Source organism: Triturus cristatus, chromosome 1_1 (assembly GCF_964204655.1).
Source record: "Triturus cristatus chromosome 1_1, aTriCri1.1, whole genome shotgun sequence".
Classification (NCBI taxonomy): Eukaryota; Metazoa; Chordata; class Amphibia; order Caudata; family Salamandridae; genus Triturus; species Triturus cristatus.
In genome coordinates, this window is record NC_140579.1 from 54,672,034 (window position 1) to 54,695,011 (window position 22,978).

Consider the following 22,978-nt stretch of genomic DNA (forward strand, 5'->3'; position numbering starts at 1 on the left):
TGTGGTCAGCAGGGGTCATCCAGGGTCTGAAGCGATCATGGATGTCGGTGATTTTCCGGTGAAAGAAGGTGGCGAGGGAGTCGCACAGGGCTTGCGATGGTGGGATGTCGGCGTTGGAGAGTTCCTTCACGATGGTGAAGGGCTCCTTGCTGTTGTGTGCTTTGTTGTCAAGGCGGTCTGTGAAGGAGGTTCTTTTGGCGGTCCTGATGAGGTGGTGGTGGTTGCAGATGTCGTCTTTGAGGGCAGTGCGGCTGTCTGGCGTCTTGTCATAGATGTCCCTTTCAAGCGGGTGGGGATGGATCGGGTGGGACCCCTGACACCCTCGGCCAGAGGACACCGCTACATCCTGGTTATGGTGGACTATGCCAGTAGATATCCAGAGGAAAGAATACACTTTGGTACTCAATACTACATACCACTATGCAGAGTTGGCAATGCAGCGCGCGCAAGGTAAATTGTTTTATTTATTTAGTTACACTACTCCGTTCCACCGTATGTTGGAGTCCACTACCCCCACACCCTCTCCCCCCGCAACACTCCCTCTGCGAGCCACCACTGACTTTAGTGCTGGTGGCGCCCTGTGCGACAATGTCTGTTGGTGCCCCCTATGACCACCTCTGCCACAGATTCCCTCACTTGCACCCTTTAACAGTGCAGCTCAAGTCTCCATAACCACTGTCTCAGATTCATTTAGTTTTATAGCACCACTCATACCAGTGTAAGGTGTCAGAGCACTTTGCACCACACAAATTGCACAGAGACAATCATGTGTGTGTAAATCAATGTATAGGAAATGTTACATCACCCCGAAGTTTAACAGGTACACTCCCTTGTGGCATTCATCATTACTGCCCATACAGGTTAACGAGGATATGGCTAAAAATTGGGAAGGTATGGGTGTAAGAACAATTGAGGATTTTTCTGGGGGAAAATCAGATTTCCAGTTTTCGGTGCTACAGAGTGCTTTTGAAATTCCTAATAGTCACTATTTTAAATTTATTCAGATCAAAAATATTCTTAGTTTAAAGACCCCCAGGATTACATTTGAAAGGATTCCATTTCTGGATGCTATAGCGAGGAAATCGACAAGAATTGGGAATTTATACAGCTTGCTTCTTGATAAAACTCCCGACGATTTGGAACAAACAGTCATCTTGGGCATTGAAGTTTACTAACCCCATTGTTGACATTGATACGAGTCTTTTTAACATCGAAAATACTTCTATCCCCAAGCTTAAAAGCCCAATTATATAAGACTATTTTTAATTTAGACTTTACCCCTGCTAAGTTGTACATGGGGGAAAAGGATAGATGATTATTGTCCCAGATGCGGACTAGGGCCGGCTACCTTGACTCATATGTTTTATGATTGTGATAAATTAACCTTACTTAAAAAGGAGCTGTCAAGGTTCTGGAAGGAAGTATTTGGGCACAGACCAGCTGAATCATCTAACCTGCTAATTATTGGCTACGATAGTACATTGGGGCTAAGTTTGGAGGAGGAATCATGTCTCTTTGTAGGGACTGCGGTATATAGAATTCTACTGGCAGCTAGATGGAAAGATATGGATCCTCCGACCTTCCAGATGTGGCTCAACAGGTTTCTGGGAGTTTATAATCAAGAAAAAGCTATCTATTCCACCAGGGGTAGACAGTCAAGAATCGATGGGCATAAGATCTGGTCACCTATCGCTGCCTGGACTAGAAATGTAAGGGGGTCATAAGTAGACAATAATAATAAGATTACTGTTCAGCATTATTGGGGATAACTTCTAATGAACTGATCTGCCTGTAAATATTTCAAGATTATTGTCCAATCCGTTTGATTTCCATTTTCCTTATGTCATTAATCTATAATGTACTATTGTACTTATGTATTCACTGCTTTATATTATTTATCATATGTATATTCTGGTATTGCTTAATAAAAAGATTATTTTTAAAAGGAAATGTTACATCAGACAGGACTACAAGGTGTAATGCAGGAGTGACATGTCACCGATACTGGTAAGCAATATAGTTTAAGTTCTTATTCTGGAAAAGCACAAATTCAGAATTTAAAATGCATCATGTTTAGGGGTTCTCTTTCATAATGATAATTTTTTTCTACCCAAATGAACCCTTTTCACAAGCTTAGCATGATGAGACTGGGCAAAAAAACTAGCATATATCTTGGAGTTTGCATGCAGCTCTATGATGACAGTTAATAGCTCAATGTTCTATATGAGGATTTTGACAAACAACAAGTAACAAAAGGAGCTCTCTTACAAAAGCAGTGACCCACTGACCTATTTACTTTAAATGCACTTTATTTGCATGGTACATGTTCTTAGCAGCAAGCATTTTAACCCACAGCACTACCTTTGGATGAGTCAAAACTTCCACTAGACAAACCTCCAGTCTCTTTCCAGGAAGACGATTAATCACCGAAGTTAACCTGACATTTAATTGATGCCTTCAAAAATTGCTGGAGGCCAGGAACGCGGCAGCAGGTGGTTTGAATTTTTTTTTTTACATTTTCATAAATGAACCCCCCCCCACCCAAAGTCAACGCCCTGTGCGGTCGCACCGATCGCACAGCCCTAGAGACGGCCCTGTTCACACCTTCATCAGTTGTAGCCCCATTGTTAGAAATTGGCTTCCTGGTTGAATTGGATGGATTACCACAATCCTAGTCCGGGTAAGTTACAAAACGCCCTAAATGTACCGGTGCTCGCCCTCTGGTAGCATGGCACAGAGCAGTGAGGCTTAACTTAACAGGCAATGTGTAAATTATTTGTGCAACTCTTCAAAACAAAAAAGGGAAAACATCTCACAAAAAGATTCCATACCAAGTTAGAAAAATAGCTCTTAATTTAATAAATAAAACAATACCAAAATGACAAAAATGTAAATAAATAGAACGCAAGTTATGTGTTATTAAAGATTAAACTATAATAAATAGCACGTAGAAGCAATAAGTGCCTATTTGGGCTGTCTGGTTCCACCGGACCGGGACAAAGTGAAAATTTCAGGCTTATTGCAATAGAGCGCGGGCCGGATACAGGGACTCTGAAAGACCCGTTGAACAATAGTACCTTGATCCTGGTTGCGACAATGAAGATGCGAGGTGCCATGAGGTGGACGCGATAGTGGTGATGCCCCAACTCTGAAGACGATGTGCCATTTCCAAGATGCGATGGTTCAGAATCCATTGTGCTGGGTTTCTCTACGCAGTCGAGGGGATGTGTAGATCGCCTCCCAGCAGTGGCAGCGACGAGGTGGTTCCAATGGCGATGTGCTTTGCTCCAAGAGTGATGCGCCAGTCCGGTACCTGCAACATCGGTGATGGGTTGATTGTGCTCTCGCAGCAGAGGATGCGTCGGTTCTCCTGGAGCAAGCACCTTAGGCCCTCTTCCAATGGTCCAGGAGCAGGGGTGCAAGCCTTTTATGTCCCTGAGACTTCAGATCAGGAGGCTAGTCAGCTAGTCCTGGAGTCACTCTGGGTTCAAACGATGGAAGTCCAGTCTTTACCCTATCAAAGAGCAGCAGGCAGCAGGGTAACACTGCAAGGCAGCAGTTTTTCCACAGAAGCAGTCTAGCAGAGTGGCAGTCCCTTAGCACAGCAGTTCTTCCTGGCAGAATGGTTTTAGGTCCAGATGTGTACTGAGTTGGTGGTGTCGGAGGTCCAGTACTCACAGCCAATTGTGCCTTTGAAGTGGGGGGGGGGGCTTCAAAGAAGGGTCTTTGAAGTACACAGAGGTCTTGCTTTCCTGCCCTCGCTCCAGTCTCACTACAGGGATGTATGCAGCCCTTTGTGTGTGGCTAGGACACAGCCAATTCAGGTGTAAGTGTGAAGCTGAGCCCAGCTCCTCCCTCCTATCCTTCCAAGAAGACTCAAGTCACACCGAAGTTCCTTTTGTGTGTGGCTAGAGGGAATACACAAAGTTCAGCTGTCACCTCAACCAGCCAGTGGTCAGACAAAGCGGTACAAAAAGGGGGTGGTGATGGACGGAGCATCAGAACCAATCAAACACTCACACCCAGTCAACAGATCTGGGTTTGATCCATCACCGTTCTTTAGCCCACTCTGCCATCCCAGTTCAGACATGGCCATATGCAAATCAGTCTGACCCTGTGCCTCATGGGAACAGTCCAGCCCGAACTGCCAAGCAATGCCTTCCCTGGACCGGAAACAAGCTTCCTAGGACCGGTTTCTTGCATTTCAGCCGTCTTCAGCCAGGCTTGCTTGAATCCAGTGGCAAAGTGAGCAAGGGACTCACGTCTGAGCATACCCTGCCAACTTATGGCAAACAAAGCGGTACAAAAAGGGGGCGGTGATGGATGGAGCATCAGAACCAATCAAACACTCACACCCAGTCAACAGATCAGGGTGGTCAGAGACAGGCAGCTGACACCAAATGGCTAAGCAGATCTATTTCCTTTCTATTAGGAATTACAACGTATTAAATGTAATGAGGAATTACCAATGTCATCCTACGAGAAGGGTACACCTCACAGTAGTGAAAAACAAGTTTGGGCGTTTACCTACCAGGACTGTAAAACTTAAAAGTACATGTCCTACCATTGGATTACATAGCACCCTGCCATGTAGGCTACCGAGAGCCTACCTTAGGGGTGCTGTATATGTAATTAAAGGGGAGTTTAAGGCTTTGCAAGGGTTTTTAATTGCCAAGTCAACATGTTTTGGAAATGGCCCTTTTTGCAGGGTTATCCCCAAACTTTTTGCTTCTTCCTCCAGTTTTTTCCTGACCTGCTGTTGTTGGTGGTTTTAGGACTCTGGGCATTTTATCACTGCTGATCAGTGCTAAAGTGCATATGCTCTCTGTGTAAATTGTGTGATGGATTGGTGTTTCCTTGATTGGTATATTTGATTTACTTGTCAGTCCCTAGTAAAGGGCATCGAGTGTGCCAGGGCCTGTAAATCAAATGCTACTAGTGGAGAATGTTTGCATAGTCAGCATTCTGTCTATCATTTGTTTGCTGTAACACTTTTCACCCCAAGTAGGACGGGTATGCCCAGACGTGGGTCCCTTGCTCACTGTGTCACTGGATTCAAGCTAGCCTGGCTGAAGGGGGACATACCCTGAAACCGGTCCCAGGATGCTTGTTTCCGGTCCAGGGAGGATCTGGCCTGGCAGTTCGGTCTGGACTTTTCCCATGGAGCACAGGGTTAAGACTGATTTGCATATGGCTAGGTCTAGACTGGGGTGGCGTAGTGGGCAAAAGAACGATGGATTTAACCCAGATCTTTTGACTGGGGGAGAATGTTTGCATTGTCAGCATTCCGTCCATCATTTGTTTGCTGTAACACTAGTGGCCTGCAGCACTGATTGTGCCACCCACATGAGTGGCCCTGAAAATGTAACTCAGATCTGCCACTGCAGAGTCTGCGCACAGTTTGTAAGTTGGCAAGTGCACCCACTTGCCAGGCCCTAACCTTCCCTTTTATAACATGTGAGTCACCTCTAAGGTAGGGCCAAGGTACCCCTGTGGACAGGGTGCAGTGTATGTGAAAGGTAGGACGTACCCGGATGTGTGTGACATGTACTGATCGTGAAATACTGCCTATTTTGTTGTTCACTATTGTAAGGCTATCTGCCCCATAGGAAAGCATGAGGGTTAATTTATAACATCTTTAACATCTTATAAATATAACTTCCCACTGGAACCAGATAGGAAAATAAAGTTTAGTGTGCCTGAACTCATAATCTAAAGATTCAACTTTTAGTAAAGGTGTTTTTTACATTCGGTTTTTGAAAATACCACTTTTAGAAAGTATGTATTTTCTTGCTTAGTTATCCTGTGTGTCTCTGCTAGAATGTGCATTGACTGGCTTTGGAGGGACAGGGGTTGGGGAGGTGCATTCTCTCAGATGGCCACCAGGAAGGGGGGGATGTGTGTCATGCTTTTCCTGAATGAGTCCGGGCTGGGCTGAATAGACCTGGGCTGCATTCAGAGTAGTGGGAGGAGGTTTCATTAGCACCTGAATAGGCCCAGTCTGCATTTAAGAGTGGTGGGAGGATATTACCTTGCACCTGAATAGGCCCTGTCTGCCTTAGTGAATGCAGTCTCCATCCCCTGCTAGGAAGCTGGGCGAAGAGAGGACAGAACTGGTTTGGACTAAGTACAGACATTCTATGACTGAGAGGACAAAGGATTTTGAGGTATAAATATTGGGGCCCAGATCCCAGAACTTTCGAACTCTTTTGGACGAAGAAGACTGCCAAGAAATAGAGCTGGAGAAGCTGTGAGGAGGAATTACCACTTTGTTGTGTGCTTTGCTGTGTTGGCATGCAGTGGCTGCTTCTGTCTTGGGCGGTAAAAGGACTGGACTTGAACTTTCTGAAATCTATTTGTGAGTTTCACCAAGGGCTTGAGGTAGAGCTTGCCCCCCTGTTCAATAAGTCTCAGGTACAGGAAAGACTTCAAGATCTTCTGCCCTCAGCACTGGAGACTGTGTTTTGTGCTACAACAGAAGAAAAAGCAACCCAACGCCATCTACGCCGCCGCTGCGACTGTGTCCTGAAGGCACTGCAGAGGGCACCGCCACAACACCGCACCGCAACCCTGGTCTCACCGATGCTGCCTGCTGACGATGCCACTGAGCCGCTGCATGCACCACGACCTGTGGGCACCGCACTCCGCACCGCCTCGCTTAACACCGCCGCCCTGGTATCCCAGACGATGCAGCTTCACTCCGACATAGACACCGTTGCTTGCACCGTGGTTCGAGGGCACCGCTCGTAAGTTACACGATGCACCGTCCTCATCCAGCACCCTTGCCTAGGCCTACTGACACCAGCGATTCAAATTAGTCAGCCGACGACAGCGCTTCAGCAACGACGCCGCTGCTTGCACTGTGACCTGCCAGCACCGCATCACTTTGCAGCGCAGCCCTGGTCTAACCGATGCCGCTGGACGACCATCACCTAGCCGCAGACTGCACCGCGACCTAAGGGCACAGCATGCCACACCGCTGCCCTTCGCACCGCAGCCCCCGACGCCTGCCTATGCTCCCGACTTCAACTGCGAGGCGTTCGATCTGCAGCGCGTGTGACTTCAAGGGCCTGACGACTCCTGCACCGACCTCCAGAACAGACGCCTGTTGACACCGTGCTTTTGGAGCTCAATGAGAGCCTGCTGACGCCCTGCATTTCTAAAGATACTGTTTTGCAGGTCTTCCAGACACTGTAGCTGGCCCGCGACGCCACGGTCAGCCAGAACTGTTTGGATTGGTTGTTCATGACGTTGTGATAGCCCCAGATTTTGATAACTGAAGATTTCTAAGTACTGTATTGTGGATTTTTATCATTTTTGGTCTTCTCTTAAGTATATAACAATATTGAATTTGGGTCTAAACTGGTGTGGTGTCCTTTTGTAGTGCTTACACTGTGTTACTGTTGGTTATGTGCAAATGTTTTACCCACTGCCTCGAAGATCAGCCTGACTGCTTGTGCCAAGCTACCAAGGGGGTGAGCAGGAGTTATTTTAGGAGTGTAACTCCCTTATCCTGAGTAGGAAGGAGGGTCCCTATTTGGACAAAGATGCCAGCCCTTGCCAAATAGAGACCCACATTTCTAACATGTCAGGATAAAGTGCACACTCAAGCTCTGCAATGGTGTTTAAAGGGTTAATTGAGTGGGTGGCACAATCAGTGCTGCAGACCCACTAGTAGCATTTAATTTACAGGCCATGGGTACATGAAGTGAACTATAGTAGGAACTTATACGCAATTTAAATATTCCAGTTTGGGATATATCAGACTATATTTAAAGGACTGAGCACAAGCACTTTATCACCAGTTAACAGTGGTAAAGTGCACAGAGGCCTAAGGCCAACAAAATGAATTCAACAAAATTGTTTTTTTTGCCTGCTTCCCTCCATTTCTTCTGTACCCATGTTTGCTGGTTCTAGGACTCTGCGCACTTCAGCGTGGCTAATCAGTGCTAAATGCTTGAGCTCTCTCCCCTAAAACATGGTAACTTTGGATTGTACTCAATTGGCATATTTAATTTGCTTATAATTCCCTAGGAATGTGCCCCACATGTGCCCAGGGCCTGTAAATGAATTGCTACTAGTGGCCCCGCAGCACTGATTGTGTCACCCGCGTAAGTAGCCCTCTAGCCAGGCCTCGGGCCTGCCATGGCAGGGCCTGCACTTGCAGTTCGCTGCACTGTGACGTGGAAGGTAAAACTACTTGCCAAGCCCAGAACTCCCCCTTTTATTCCATACAAGTCATTCGCAAGGATGGCCATTGGCCGCCCAGGCAACCGAAAGGAAGTAAATAAGATTTGCAGCTTTCCATATAATAGCACTAAATCTCTTACACAAAAGAACTCTAGATTCACACAGCTTTAGTGCTCATCTTTTGAATGCAGGAATATAACAATCAACAGGAAAAGACTGAACAGTTCATTTTTCAAAATGTATAGAGCAGAGCTGGACTCCTAAAGTTACTACAGATTCTAAACTTGCTTATTTTGGAACTAGTACATGTTTTGTTGAAATCTGCGCATTATTCAGGAGTTGCTGGGTGACTTGACAGGTGGAGTAAACCCATTTTTATGCAGAAAAATTGAAAAATCATATAATTACCGTAGCCATGGATATAGGATAGGGAGGGACAAAAAGAAACGGGAGAGCGCAAGCAGACTTTTGGAAGGGAGAAAGAGTTTAGTTAGAGACAAACATCAGTGTAATAGAGCCAGCAGTCTAGTAGCTGGGGAGGGCGGAGCCAGAGGGTCAGGGGAAGAGGAGGAGTTACGAGGAGATAAGGCAGTTAGGATAGGGACAGCGTGAGCAGTGGCTGTATGAATAAAGCTCCCAAGGTTAATGAAAAGTCCACGACGTGTCTGTGGTTCTTATGTAGCGCGATGCTACAACTGGCGACGAGGGTGGGATGAGCCAAGCCCCACTGACCACAGAACTGTCGAGGTCGTGCAGAGCCGAGCACGTCGAAGCGCGATTCACGTGTGGCTGGGAGGACGCTGATGACTGCAGAAGTCGGGAGCCCACCCCGACCCTGTCTTGTGCCCAGGAGTGGAACGAGGAGTGTTCCGACACTGGAGACGCTGCCCCTGAGAGTCTGCTAGTGAGCGCGGGTGAGCGCGCTGAAGTGGAGCTGGAAAGCTCTCCGGATGCCGGCAAACCTCACGCTTGATGCGTGAGCTTTGGCACGCTGTCGCGAGAAAGATCGCGGGAGGCTGCAGACGAAGGCGGGAGCCCACCCCGACCTCACCTGAGTGGTCGCTGCGAGGGAGGAGCAGAATTTGAGGTGTGCCACCTGCCACAGATGCCCGCTGGTGAGTCCAGAATGATGAGGGCTGAATGAGTCACGAGAAGAAGCCTCGTGTGTCTGCAGTGACGGCGGCCATCTTGGAGTCAGGCAGGCTCTCAAGACAGATCCCTTGATTTTCGGAGAGCGGCCATCTTGGAATCAGGCACACAGGAGCCTAAGCAAGCATTGGCTAATGCAACAAACAAGCACTGGCAAGAGGATATAAACAAGCATTGGCAAGTGGACAATAAGTAAGCATTGATGAGAGCAAGCAAGCATTGGCAAGTACAAACAAGCAAGCAGTGATATGAAGTCATAAACAAGCATTGGCAAGTGGAAAATAAACAAGCATTGACGAGAGCAAGCAAGCATTGGCAAGTGCAACAAACAAGCATTGATATGAGGAAATAAACAAGCATTGGCAAGAGGAAAATAAACAAGCCTTGACAAGAGCCAGCAAGCATTGGCAAGCACAAACAAGTAAGCATCGATAAGGAGACATCGGCGAGAGCCCATCAAGAAACAAGGCTCATAGAGGGAGCGGAAAGAGCACGACGACGCGATGGCAACTTCACCACAACGGACGCCCCTGGTTGCGGGAGGATCGCACCTGCGAGCTCCGGAATGTCTGACCGTGACCCCTGGAGGGAGCATGGGCCCCAAGTGGCAAGAATGGTTGGAGGACTTTGAAGACTATATTGAGGGATTCAAGGTGACGGAAGACAAAGAAAAGTTAATTGCTCTCCGCAACCTCGCAGGCCGAGAAATAAGCAAAATAATAAAGGATCTTCCGCCTGCTGAAACAGGGACATATGACGAAGTACGTGACGCACTGAACAAAAAATTCCTTCACAAAAGAAATGTAGACTATGAGCGCCACACATTCCATCAAGCACGCCAAGGAAAGGAGGAGGCGATGGGTGCATTCGTCACTAGGCTGCGACGACTGTCGAGATACTGCGAGTTCGAAACGTTCTCGCCTGACGCTGCCATCAAATCGCAAATTATAACAGGTTGTCACTCAGAGACACTTAGGCGACGGTTATTGAGGAAACCCCATGAATTAGAGGAGATTGAAGAAATGACCCGCATTTATGATCAAGCGGAGGAACACGCTGCCACCATTGAAACAGGTCACAACGTCAGCCATGAGCAAGCGCATCGAGTTCAAGAACGCCCGAGTGGCAGAAGGAAGTATTCACCGGAGAACAAGTGGAGGCATAGCACGTCGTCTCACCAACGGCGTCCGGAATATGGAAGAAGGGAGCTCAGGCGAAGAGATCGGAAGACAGAAAGGACTAAGCAATGTTACCGGTGTGGACGTGACTATCCCCATATGGACACCTGTCCGGCCCTGGGTCAACGGTGCAGGAAATGTGGGCGGTCCAATCACTTTGAAGCACTGTGTGGGTACTACCACCGAAACAGGCGGAGTGAACCGACGAGGTCGCCCCGTTCAGACACTCGGAAACATCACGTACGAGCGGTTCAAGGAGACCTTGTGAGGTCCCCAGGCTCATCACATTCCAGCCGGGAATCGTGCAGGTCACGTTGGGGACGCCGATCCCCATCTTGGGACTCGAGATCATCTTCCTCCAAAGACTCGACCTACATGGTGGAACACTTGAACCTGATTGCGGACCCTGAGCAACTGAAGAAGTATCCATGCCTAGATATTAGAGTGGGTAATCACGACACCAAATTCATATGGGATAGCGGAGCCTCGCTGAACTATATTCCAATTACGGAATATGAGAAAATGGTCCCGAAGCCCTCACTAACTTTCGCACCGGTCCGTGTTTTCACGTGGATGTCCAAAACACCACTCCCCTGTCTGGGTAAATTCCACACAATCCTCACCCGTGATGGCATCACCATACCGGCAGTCATACACGTCATCAAAGGGCCGGAAGCCGACTGCTTACTTAGCCTCCCCACTGCGGAGCGTCTTCATCTGGTGGAAGTCTTATTCACAGTCAATGACAGCAAGAACTGTGCTAGCAAGTCTCCCAAATCACCTCCCAAACCGGGGAAGGCGGAAAACACAGCTGACTACATGTCCCGCCACCCTCTGCCGTCGTCAGGATCCAAACAATTGATTGATGGGAAGTACATGGACGCCATTCAGGAAGTCACCGCCAAAGACACCATCTTGAAAGATTGCTACCCCTGTCAGTCGACTAGCAAAAGCGATCCACCGGCACCACTACAAATGACCACCCTACCCAGCGGAGCGTGGCAAGAAGTTACCCTAGACTTCCATGGACCGCTGCAGTCTGGAACATATGTGGTCGTCATCATTGACGAATATTCTCAATTTCCCATTGCACAAATAACATCGTCTACAAGTGCTTCCTGCACCCTCAAGGTGCTATACGAGATATTTGCAACATGGGGTATTCCCAAGGAAGTCAAAACTGACAATGGGTCGCCATTCAATGGTCACGAGTTCAGTGCTTTCGCGAAATACATGGACTTTGAGCACCGAACAGTTTCACCACTCTGGCCACAAGCGAATGGCCCCACGGAAAGGTTTATGACTACACTCAAAACGACATTTCAGCAAGTCACTGCAGGGAGGGGAGAACTGCAAGCAGCTCTGAACGAAGCTCTCAGAGCCTACAGGACAACTCCCCACTCAACTACAGGACAATGTCCTGCGACCCTCATGCTAGGGCGGACAGTGGGAAATCAGTTCCTGAGAAGGGAAGGTGCTCTGCAAGCGGTATCGCCAAACCACATGCACCAGGAAATAGCTGGGGCTGACAAGCCTGACAAGGATAGACTGAAACCATACGCCAAGGCCAAGAGGAGGGCGAGGTCTCCATCCTTGCATGAATGTGATCATGTCTGTGCGAGCCAGGAGCAGCAGAAAAAAACTAATCCCAAGTCCGTGACGAGCCATTAGCAACTATTCAGCACAAAGACACGATGCTGACGGCGGAATCCGAACGATGCAGAATCCCCTGGAACACATCTCACGTCGAGAGGTATCTGCGAGACACAAAAGGACCTGAGGTGAGTCTGACTGACACTTCAGCACCTGAAGAACCTGATCCTAGTGATACGGGGGGCAGAGGTCAGCAGAGTGAGTCCGTGCCGAGCGTGTCCACTGGAAACACATCGTTGCGGACACGTCGCGATATCCAGCCACCCAAGAGACTCATGGAAGAGATGGACTAGAGCACTGTTGCTCTGTTATTTTATGAAGAAAAGGGGAGATGTAATAGAGCCAGCAGTCTAGTAGCTGGGGAGGGCGGAGCCAGAGGGTCAGGGGAAGAGGAGGAGTTACGAGGAGATAAGGCAGTTAGGATAGGGACAGCGTGGGCAGTGGCTGTATGAATAAAGCTCCCAAGGTTAATGAAAAGTCCACGACGTGTCTGTGGTTCTTATGTAGCGCGATGCTACAATCAGAAAATTGGGAGGCAGAATGGGAAGTGAGAGACCGAAGATAAAATGGAGGGGCAGTACGAGTCGGCAAGCAGAGACGACAGAGAAAGTGAAAGAGAGACATAGTGGAAGGTGAGGGAAGACAGCAGAGATAAAAGGGGGACGCAGCAATGATGGCTGAAGCTGCAACAACAGGATTAAAGGAATCAGGAACAGAAAGCGGCAGGCGGGGGTGTGGGAGCACAAAAGGAGAGAGGCAGGAGCTGGAGGCCGCAGAATAGAAGATATACAAGGAAAAACAGGCGAGACCGGCAGCCTGGATCTCGAAGAGCGAGAAAGCAGCATAGTCCAGGGAGAGACAAGAAAGATGGAAGGAGAGTAGAGATAGGGGACCAGAGAGAGACAAGAAGGATGGAAGGAGAGTAGAGATAGGGGACCAGAGAGAGACAAGAAGAATGGAAGGAGAGTAGAGATAGGGGACCAGAGAGAGACAAGAAGGATGGAAGGAGAGTAGAGATAGGGGACCAGAGAGAGACAAGAAGGATGGAAGGAGAGTAGAGATAGGGGACCAGAGAGAGACAAGAAGGATGGAAGGAGAGTAGAGATAGGGGACCAGAGAACCTGGGCAGCACAGACTGGTGGCTGGGCACAACCGAGGCTGAGAGTGCAGACTCACAGTGAGAGGGGAGTGTGCTACTACAACAGACATCTGAGAAAGAGGGTGACAAACATTGGGGGGCTGAGACAACAGAAACTAAGTTCCCTGGGAAGAGCAGAGAGAGGGGGCCTGAGGTAGAGAATTGGGGGCCAGGGACGGCAGTGAATGGGGCCAGGGACGGCAGTGACCGGGGTTTCTGGGGACAACAGTGACCGGGGCCAGGGACGGCAGTGACCGGGGCCAGGGACGGCAGTGAATGGGGCCAGGGACGGCAGTGACCGGGGTTTCTGGGGACAACAGTGACCGGGGCCAGGGACGGCAGTGACCGGGGTTTCTGGGGACAACAGTGACCGGGGCCAGGGACGGCAGTGACCGGGGCCAGGGACGGCAGTGAATGGGGCCAGGGACGGCAGTGACCGGGGTTTCTGGGGACAACAGTGACCGGGGCCAGGGACGGCAGTGACCGGGGTTTCTGGGGACAACAGTGACCGGGACCAGGGACGGCAGTGACCGGGGCCAGGGACGGCAGTGACCGGGGCCAGGGACGGCAGTGACCGGGGCCAGGGACGGCAGTGACCGGGGTTTCTGGGGACAGCAGCGACTGGGGTTTATGGGGACAGCAGCGACCGGGGTTTATGGGGACAGCAGTGACCGGGGTTTATGGGGACAGCAGTGACCGGGGTTTATGGGGACAGCAGTGACCGGGGTTTATGGGGACAACAGTGACCGGGGCCAGGGACGGCAGTGAATGGGGCCAGGGACGGCAGTGACCGGGGTTTCTGGGGACAGCAGCGACTGGGGTTTATGGGGACAGCAGTGACCGGGGTTTATGGGGACAGCAGTGACCGGGGTTTATGGGGACAGCAGTGACCGGGGCCAGGGACGGCAGTGACTGGGGTTTCTGGGGACAACAGTGACCGGGGCCAGGGACGGCAGTGACCGGGGCCAGGGACGGCAGTGACCGGGGCCAGGGACGGCAGTGACCGGGGCCAGGGACGGCAGTGACCGGGGCCAGGGACGGCAGTGACTGGGGTTTTTGGAGACGGCAGTGATGAGAGTTTCTGGGGACGGCAGTGACTGGGGCCACTGACAGCAGTGGTCGGGGTTGGGTGGGGGGCAGGCACAGCAGTTGCTGGAGATAGAGGGGAGAAAGGGGAAGCAGGGAAAGTAGCATTGGACCTGGCTGGCCAGGTACAAGAGTAACCGGGAATGCTGGAGACAGCAGTGACCGGAGGGGGGCCAGGGGACAGGGGACCGCAGTGGCCAGAGGACAGCATTATCTGTGAGGCTAGTGGACAGCAGTGACGGGTGACCAGTGGACAGCAAAGACCAGGAGGCCTAGGATAGCAGTGACCAAGGGGCGAGGGAGAGCAGTGGCAGTGTGACTGGGGGACAGCTCTGACCTGCTAGGAAGAGGATAGTAGTGACCTGGGGGGGGGCAGGGACAGCAGTGACCAGGGGGCCGGAGAGAGAAGTAATCAGGGAGTCGAGGACAGTGGTGACTGAGGGGCAAAGCGACAGCAATGACCCGGGGCTGGGGTCCGAAGACAGGGGCCATGAACTGTAGAGATTGGGAAGGGGGGCTGCAGAAACGGGAGACAGGGACTGCTGAGCTAGGGGACGGAGCAAAACCTAGACGACAGCAATGGTAGCCGGGCAGTACACAGACAGGAGGCACAGAGAGGTGTACAAGGTGCTGGATACACATAGGTTGAGGAGACATGAGGAGAGAAGCTGAGGTCGTGAAGGTGAAGCAATCGTCGGAGAGAGGTGGAGGTGGGCTGTGTATAAGTCGATAGAGAGTTGGGACAAAGTGTTGGGGAGGGAAGAACACAAGAAGTGCGCGTTCCGTTCTGTCCACAGGAGCACATAGTTCCCTTATCTGCACGTGGGAGTGCACACCTCAGAGGTCAGAGTGCACACCTCAGAGGTCAGAGTGCACACCTCAGAGGTCAGAGTGCACACCTCAGAGGTCAGGGCAGGGGCACAAGAGTAAACAGCGCAGACGCCTTGGTGTTCTATTGTATTAAAGCATTTCTATAGCGCCTAATACCGCTATGTGGTATGACTTCAAGCAGGGGCATTTGTCTAAGTGGTCTAGGACACCTCAACAGGTCTATATTGAGAACCTAAAATCTACAAGCTATGCCCTTTGGAGCCCACAAGACAAAGAAAACGAGAACTAAAGCGATACTTTAGATGCGACTTAAGGTTGTGAATCAAAGTAAGATTAAGTTTTTCAGTGTACATATGGTGGAAGGCTTCAATTAATTTCAGCCACTGGTTGGATCTCAGCCTGGACCGTACGCGGGGTTGCACAGTGCCAGTCTGGAGTGGCACAGTGAGCATGAAAAGGATCGGAAGAATGTACCCCACAGTAATTACCAGTGGATAGATCTGCTGCTTCAGATTAGGTTTTATGTCTAGCTTGATGCCACGCAAATAACTAGGAGCTGTAGAGGGAAAAAAAAAAAAAAGACACCAAGTCGCCCTCCACTCAAACAATGTCACTGGGTCTCTGAAGGTTTCAAAACAAAATATCAGAATTAAACTGCGGTGTGGATACGTACTTCCTTTATACCACATACGCCTCTCCTTTTTAACATGAGGTCGTCACCACCAGCCTTTCACCTTCAATTTAAAAAAAAAAAACGAAGAAAACTACAAATTTCCTTTACAAATGACAGTCCCCACTTTTTATCTCCCCTGTCCAAAATACAGGAGGAGTCCATCAAGTCACCCTTCAAACACAATTTTTTTTGAAAAAATTGTGAAAAGACGAGATGACATCTCACGTGCGCACCACCAGTCGGGCCTGCTGGTTGGTACTCACCAGCTATGCCCACTTTTATCATCATTGGCGGTCATCTCGCTTATAGAAATTATATATAAAGTGTCCAAAAAACAAACAAAATGTGGTGTTAGATAGTGAATCAATCACATACCACAATGCGACCAAATTGAATATAAAATTGAAGAAGGATGCACTTTTCACAAAACCAACTTTATTGTTCCTTCTCTGTGCACCGAATTCAAATTAAAAAGGTTGCTTGTCATGCATACCATTATACTGTGCCAACAGGTTTCATCGCCACAACGATTTTAGGCAATTTCTTCTGGGCAACCAAGGTCGCCTGGCACCAGTTTAAGGACTGCCAAAAGTAAAAAACAAAACAGACACAACTTCATTCGTAAAAAAACAACTCTGCAATTGGTAGTCTTTTCCTAATTAAAGAGAAGAGGACCCTATGCCAAGGTGGTGTAATTTACCCTTACTGAGCCACAATTCCTCGTACCGGCTCGTTTTTATAGGTCACACATTGGGCCCCATATACGAGTCCTCACAGTTGGATTCGCATTCAGCTGTAATGCAAATCTAGGAATAACAAGGCATAATTAATCACAAATTGCTTCCATTCCTTCATGTATCAGACCGCCATGAGAACCTATTAAGAGGGCAAACGGAATCACAACACATCCCATTAGATATTTGTCATAGTTCTCCAATTACTCTCTAACCTCGGTATTTAATACCTTCTTATCGGATTTTTTCATATTGAAAAACCACGTTTCGAGACATTACAGTGGCTCTAGTCACATTCTTCAACATCTCCCATGCAATTTCGAAGTTCGTAAAGAGATTATTTCATCTATACCCCTCTACTTTATAAAAAACAAAAAACGCTGAACATGGAAAAACACTCATTCCACAAGTGCCATTATTTACCGACTCCCATAGGGTACCCATGTTCGTAACGAAATAATTTTATCAACACGCGTCTGCTTCACACAAAAAACTCTTCACATCGCCCCTCAATTCTTACCACCAGTGGCCTCACGGAGCTCCTAGTCTCCACCGTTTGGTCTCAACGGACAAGCGTCTACATTTCTATACCCTCGCGAGACACAACCGGTGACGTCACCCTATCGGCGATGGTCGCCATCTTGAATTGGGATGGTTTCTATTCAATTGCTACTTGTACACTCCCTTTTCCGAAATTTTTTATCCAACTCGTTTTTTCAGTACATACGGGCCAGTATTTTTCATTATCCTCTGCATCTATACCAAGTTGTTACAAGCCATCATTTTTATTTTTATTCATGTTTCAATTTACATTTCCTATTCGAATTGTCGAACTATTTCCATATTTATCGATCAAGAAAAACTCCTCTCTGGTATCTGAAACATTTTCTTTATCCCGTATTATTCTTCAGAACTCAAATTGTGAAAGATTTTTGGTGCAGATTACCGTAACATCCTATATGTATCTGTACCAACGCTTCCCCTCCGGCTTGTCATTAATGCATAGCATCTTCTCTTAGTATCCAGCATTTCCAGAGAAAGAGCAATACATCACGTCTTATCCCAGCCTAAAACCTTTTTAAAGTCGCAACCAACAATGGATGCCACAACCAGGAGGATAGCGTACTGATGTAAATGCCCCACATGTTGCGTATTTAATGTAAAACGAGCGCGTTTCCTGTACTATATCTTAAAAACACCAAACGAACTTCTCATAATGCCCTTGATCTCATTCCCTATATTTAATGTTTAGACTTATTCCATTCAATTTGATCATTCAACCCAATTTGGTCGCTTCTCTCTTGAAAAATCCAACGTGCCTCTTTAGAGGCCAAAAGGCCATCAATGTTTTGTGGGTCTCCTACTATTTTCTCAAGTATTACCCAGGTGAATGTATGTTTATTCTAATGACAATGTTGTACCAGTCTTGTTGTTAACTTCCCTGCTCTGATCGTGCTAAGATGTTCCTGCACTCTAACTTTAACCTTTGTCGTGGTGAGACCTATATACTGTAGATCACATTGACAAGTCAGCCTATACACCACATTAGTGGTATTACAATTACTGAAACGTCTCGGATACCATATATTTCCTGAATTCAAAACTACACTCAAAGTCTTCCTGGTCAAAGTACACACGGAGCATGACCCACATGGATAATGCCCTGGAGGAACCGTTGTCTCTATTGATTTTTGAAATGTTTCTACCCGGGTGTGCACAAGTTTGTCTTTTAAATTGCTAGATCTTTTAAACGCAAATCTCGGTGGTGGCATTTTGAATTCCTTCGTAGACCATAATGACCAATGTTTTCATATTGATTGTCGAATACGTGTTGCTAATGGATCAAGTCATTACCACTGGCACACATTCTTCTTTTGCCCTTTCATTTTTTTCAAGCAGCACACTCCGTGGAGTGTTTATCGCTCTTTTTCTTGGTTGTCTGATGATTTTACAGGGATATTGCCTCATCTCGAGTTTCTCATACAACCCCTCTGATTGTTCAAGAAATGCTGCGGTGGAGGAACAATTTCTCCAATACCGCAAGAACTGTCCCACCGGTAAATTGTCTTTGAGAGCTCTGGGATGGTATGATTTATAAGACAAAAGTGAGTTCCTGTCAGTAGGTTTTTGGTGGACTCCAGTGCACAATGTATTCTCTTTTACATGGATATCAAGATCCAAATAAACCGCCGTCTGACTACTGCATGTCCAAGTGAATCTCAAACTGGCATCTTGCTGGTTGAGCCAGTTAAAAAATTCCAGCAGCGTGTCCTCTCCCCCGACCAGATGCAGAACACGTAGTCTATGTACCGCTTCCAGAGACGCAAATTCCTCTGGAAGGGGTTAGACTGATGGTATATGACGTGTTCCTCAAACTGTCCAACATAAATACAGTCCAGACTGGGCGCCATAGTTGCGCCCATTGAAGTGCCTGTAGTTTGCAAATACATGTTGTTCTTATAACTGAAGTAATTTCGCGTAAAGGCAAGTTCTATGCATTGTAGCACAAATGACTGTGGTGCATCATAGAACCACTCTTGCCCATTGAGAGCTTGCGCTGCTGCCACCAGCGCGGCATCCTGGGGGCCACTTTTCCCCCTCCTGCCTCACTGCTGCCTCTAGGTAGCAGCCGCGACTGCTGGGTGGGTGGGCCTGCGGTGTTCCGGAAGGTACAGCAAGGATGTGGCAAAGTCACACATCCTGTCTCTCCTCACCGAGGGCCTGTCAACACCTCCTGACAAACCCTGCCCCCTAGGGGAATGCTAAACACAAGAGTGTGGTTTAGTAGCGTAGACTCGACATAGGGATTAATTAATGACTTCCATATTAAATTCTCTGTAAATGGAGAATGAGAGGATGTGGCATAACAGCCAGAGCTGCTGACTTTGGAGCTGGGGAACCAGGTCAGAGTCTCAGCGCCGGCTCAACATACTGTGTTACTAGACAAAATCACTTCATCTCCCCGCGCCTTCAACTAAACTAACTAAATGAATGTGTGATGTAACTGGCGTTTATGTAAAGTGCGCTAATGCCTTCGTGTCAAGCGTGAGATGCATAAAACTGCAAAAACATACAAGACGAAAAAACAGAAAGAGCCAAAAATGGTTTCCCCAAAGCGATGTTAAAAGTGTTTTGTCTGCTGGAAACTGATAAGAGAAGCAGATGATGAACAAGCATTGGTAAATGCAGGAAAATATGCTACAGCTAATAGAAAAAGAGGAAAGTTAAGTGGCACACACAGGCACCAATGAAAAGCCAGGAAAGAGAGGAGGCGGAGTAAAAGCCCCTTTTAAGATATTGTATTAAATAGAATAGATTTCACAAACACCGCGCAAGTGCTGTGAAGGCGAAACCTAAAAAGTATTGGGAAAAGCAATAGGTCTGGGCTCAATATGCTACAGCATGCAGAGTTAGCACATTAGAGACACATAAGAAGAATCCAGCAGACAGCAAGTGCTACAGTTGTAAAATATTTCCTCATGAAGTTCAATGCAGGCACTGAAATGGAGGTGGAAAGATACACTCCGATAACAAATGGCATCAGGTAAGAGATGCATGGTCCACTGAGCTGATCCATGGTTAACAAGTCTCATGTCAATCAGTGAAAGCGTTTAGATCAAGAAAGCCAATCGTAGAAAAGGGGCGGACCCAAAGCACACTATGTATATTGTTAGCAATAGGCAGGAACATTGAAAATAGGTGTGCTAAACGATGCACGTAATGTACATATAAATAGACAGGGACCCAGTAGCAGAGAGTAACCTGGATATATAGTTATAAAGCAAAAATGGTCCCGCTTCGACAAATTCTGAAACAGGAGCCACACAGTTTTTCATCTGGCCTGTAGGAAGACGTTCACAACTCATCTGTTTGTAGTTATGGCAGTCTTAGCCATTGGCAGAGGACTACAAGGTGTAGGAGTCACGTCATCCATACTGGTAGACAGTATGGTTTAATAGTGCTTAGTCTGGAGAAGCACAAACTAAGAATTTAAAACTAACACCATGGTTGGGGCTTCTCTTCAATACTCAAAATTGATTTATTTCCAAATGAACCCTTTTTCCAACATTAGGATAACGAGAGACTGGGGGGGAAAAAGTCATAATGCTCTAATCTATACCTTGCAGTTTGCATGCAGCTCTTTGATGACAGTTAATAGCTCACTGTTCTATGTTAGGATTTTAACTTTTAAACGTCAAGTAACAAAGGATCTCTGACAAAAGCAGCAACGCACTGACCTATTTACATTATATGCACTTTGTGGTCTGCATGGTACACGTTCTTTGCAGCAGGCATAATAACCCTCTGCGCTAACTTACCATGAGTCAAAACTTCCACTAGACAAACCCCAACTCTCCAGGAAGAACATTATTCACATTTTTATGGTTGCCTAAAAATTGCTGAAGGCCAGGAAAGAACGCGGCAGCAGGTGCTTTTAAATGCATAATATACTTCTAACGCAAAGTCAGCGCCCGTGCGGCCGCCCCGGGCGTACCGCCCTAGAGCCAGCCCTGCATGAAGCCTGTGAGTAGCAGGCAGGAACCCAGAGGACAATGGCGTTTAAAGTACATTGTGCATTCCTGGGCTGGGAGTGTGGTATCTGTTCGGTGGGTGAGCCGGGAGGTGATTTAATGCCAGTCTGGGAGTGGTCTGGGATGCTGCTTGCAGTCGGTAGGATCTCTTTATCACATCCAAGGTGGCAGGTGTGGTCAGAGTGGTTTTAAGGCATGGGCAAAGTGGGCTCTGGCCCAGGGCCCCCACCTTTCTAGGGGCCTCATCATTAAGCTTTCTGGAACGTACCAGAGAGTGGCATAACCTATAAACGACCGGCCCCCTGGACAATATGAAAAGGGGCTCCCAGGTCCCCAATCTCTCATAAATATTCAAAGGCTTTGCACTGAATGGAAGCCTGCTGAAGGATTGGGGACCAACAAAGAGGGCTGTCAATGATCAGATCATAGTGAATGAGAGGGAAAGAAATAAATTCAGAGTTTATCCGAGCAGGGTGCGCCAAATTATGTTCAGCCTGGGTCCTTCGAAATCCTTAAAATGTCCCAGGGTGTGGCAGCAGTTCAATGTGGGATTAGAGGATGGTCCATTCGCCTAGCTTCAGCCTGCATCTACCCAAAAAGGGATCACAGAAAGTGATCGAATTAAGAATAAGCGATCAAGGCGGGGTACAGGTGTAAGGGAGGGAGATTACGATATAAAAAAGGGATTAAGGATTAGTCATGAAGTGAGATTAGGGTCAGGGATTAAAACAGGGGTTAGAGATCAGGACAATGGAAGCGTCAGGGCTCTGGTAAAGGTAAAAGTCTGTGGGAAGGAGCCAGCGAAATGTATCACAAAAACCAAGAGTTCAGGGTTAGAAATCCGGATTCATTAGTGGAGTGAATCCAGAGTTAAAATCAGATTAAAAGTGGCCTTCATATACTACGCGTATCCGAAATTATGACTGACTTCACGCAAAGAAAGTTAAGAACACAACAAAACTCAGCTGTAATTAATTTCAGGCGCCGCATCAGTTTGGACGAAATGACATTATTTGTAATGAAAGCAGTGCTGTTTTAACTTGTTCAAAGAATGTGCCACAAGGTTTGGGATATCAGTCTCACCTGTTGCCATAGGGGCAGATGTTGTGGAGGGTAATCCAGTTGCATTCGTAAGAAGAATGGGTGCCAAGGTGGTTTCATTCTGTATTGGTTCCGACGGTTTTGTGCTTATTGTTGTGTTACCTGTTGTGGATTTTTCTGTTGTGATCTGTGTTGTAGGGACTGATGACGTGTTATTCTCTGTGGTGTTTGGTGATGTCGTACCTACTTCAGTGCTTGGTGTGGCAGTCTCTCCTACACTGCTTAGTGTGGTAATCCCTACTAAGGAGGTTCGGACAGTAGTCCCTACTTCAGTGCTTGGTAGGGTAGTCTCTGCTACAATGCTTTGTGTGGTAGTCCCTGCTAAGGAGGTTCGGACAGTAGTCCCTACTTCAGTGCTTGGTAGGGTAGTCTCTGCTACAGTGCTTTGTGTGGTAGTCCCTGCTATGGTGGTTCGGGCGGTTGTCCACACTTCAGTGATTGGTGGGGTAGTCACTGCTACAGTGCTTCGTGTAGTAGTCCCCGCTACACTGGTTCGGGCAGTAGTCTCCACTTCAGTGCTTTGTGTGGTAGTCCCTGCTACACTGGTTTGGGCGGTTGTCCCTACTTCAGTGCTTGGTGGGGTAGTCTCTGCTGCAGTGGTTTTGGCGGTAGTCCCTACTTCAGTGCTTTGTGTGGTAGTCCCTGCTACACTGGTTCGGGCGGTTGCCCCTACTTCAGTGCTTGGTGGGGTAGTCTCTGCTGCAGTGGTTTGG

General features: G+C 47.9%; 1 long non-coding RNA gene across 2 annotated transcripts in view; it reads right to left on the reverse strand.

Annotated features, from left to right (window-relative positions):
* Positions 1-22,527, reverse strand: part of LOC146869370 (uncharacterized) — a 34,935-nt gene extending 12,408 nt beyond the window's left edge. Inside the window, exon 1 of one of the 2 annotated variants that reach the window (XR_014981402.1) lies at positions 22,248-22,527. This is a non-coding gene — a long non-coding RNA (uncharacterized LOC146869370). Of the gene's footprint in view, positions 1-9,241; positions 9,364-22,247 lie in introns of those variants that run through there. The other variant, XR_014981403.1, reaches the window with a different exon arrangement.
* Between the last annotated feature and the right edge of the window lie 451 nt (positions 22,528-22,978).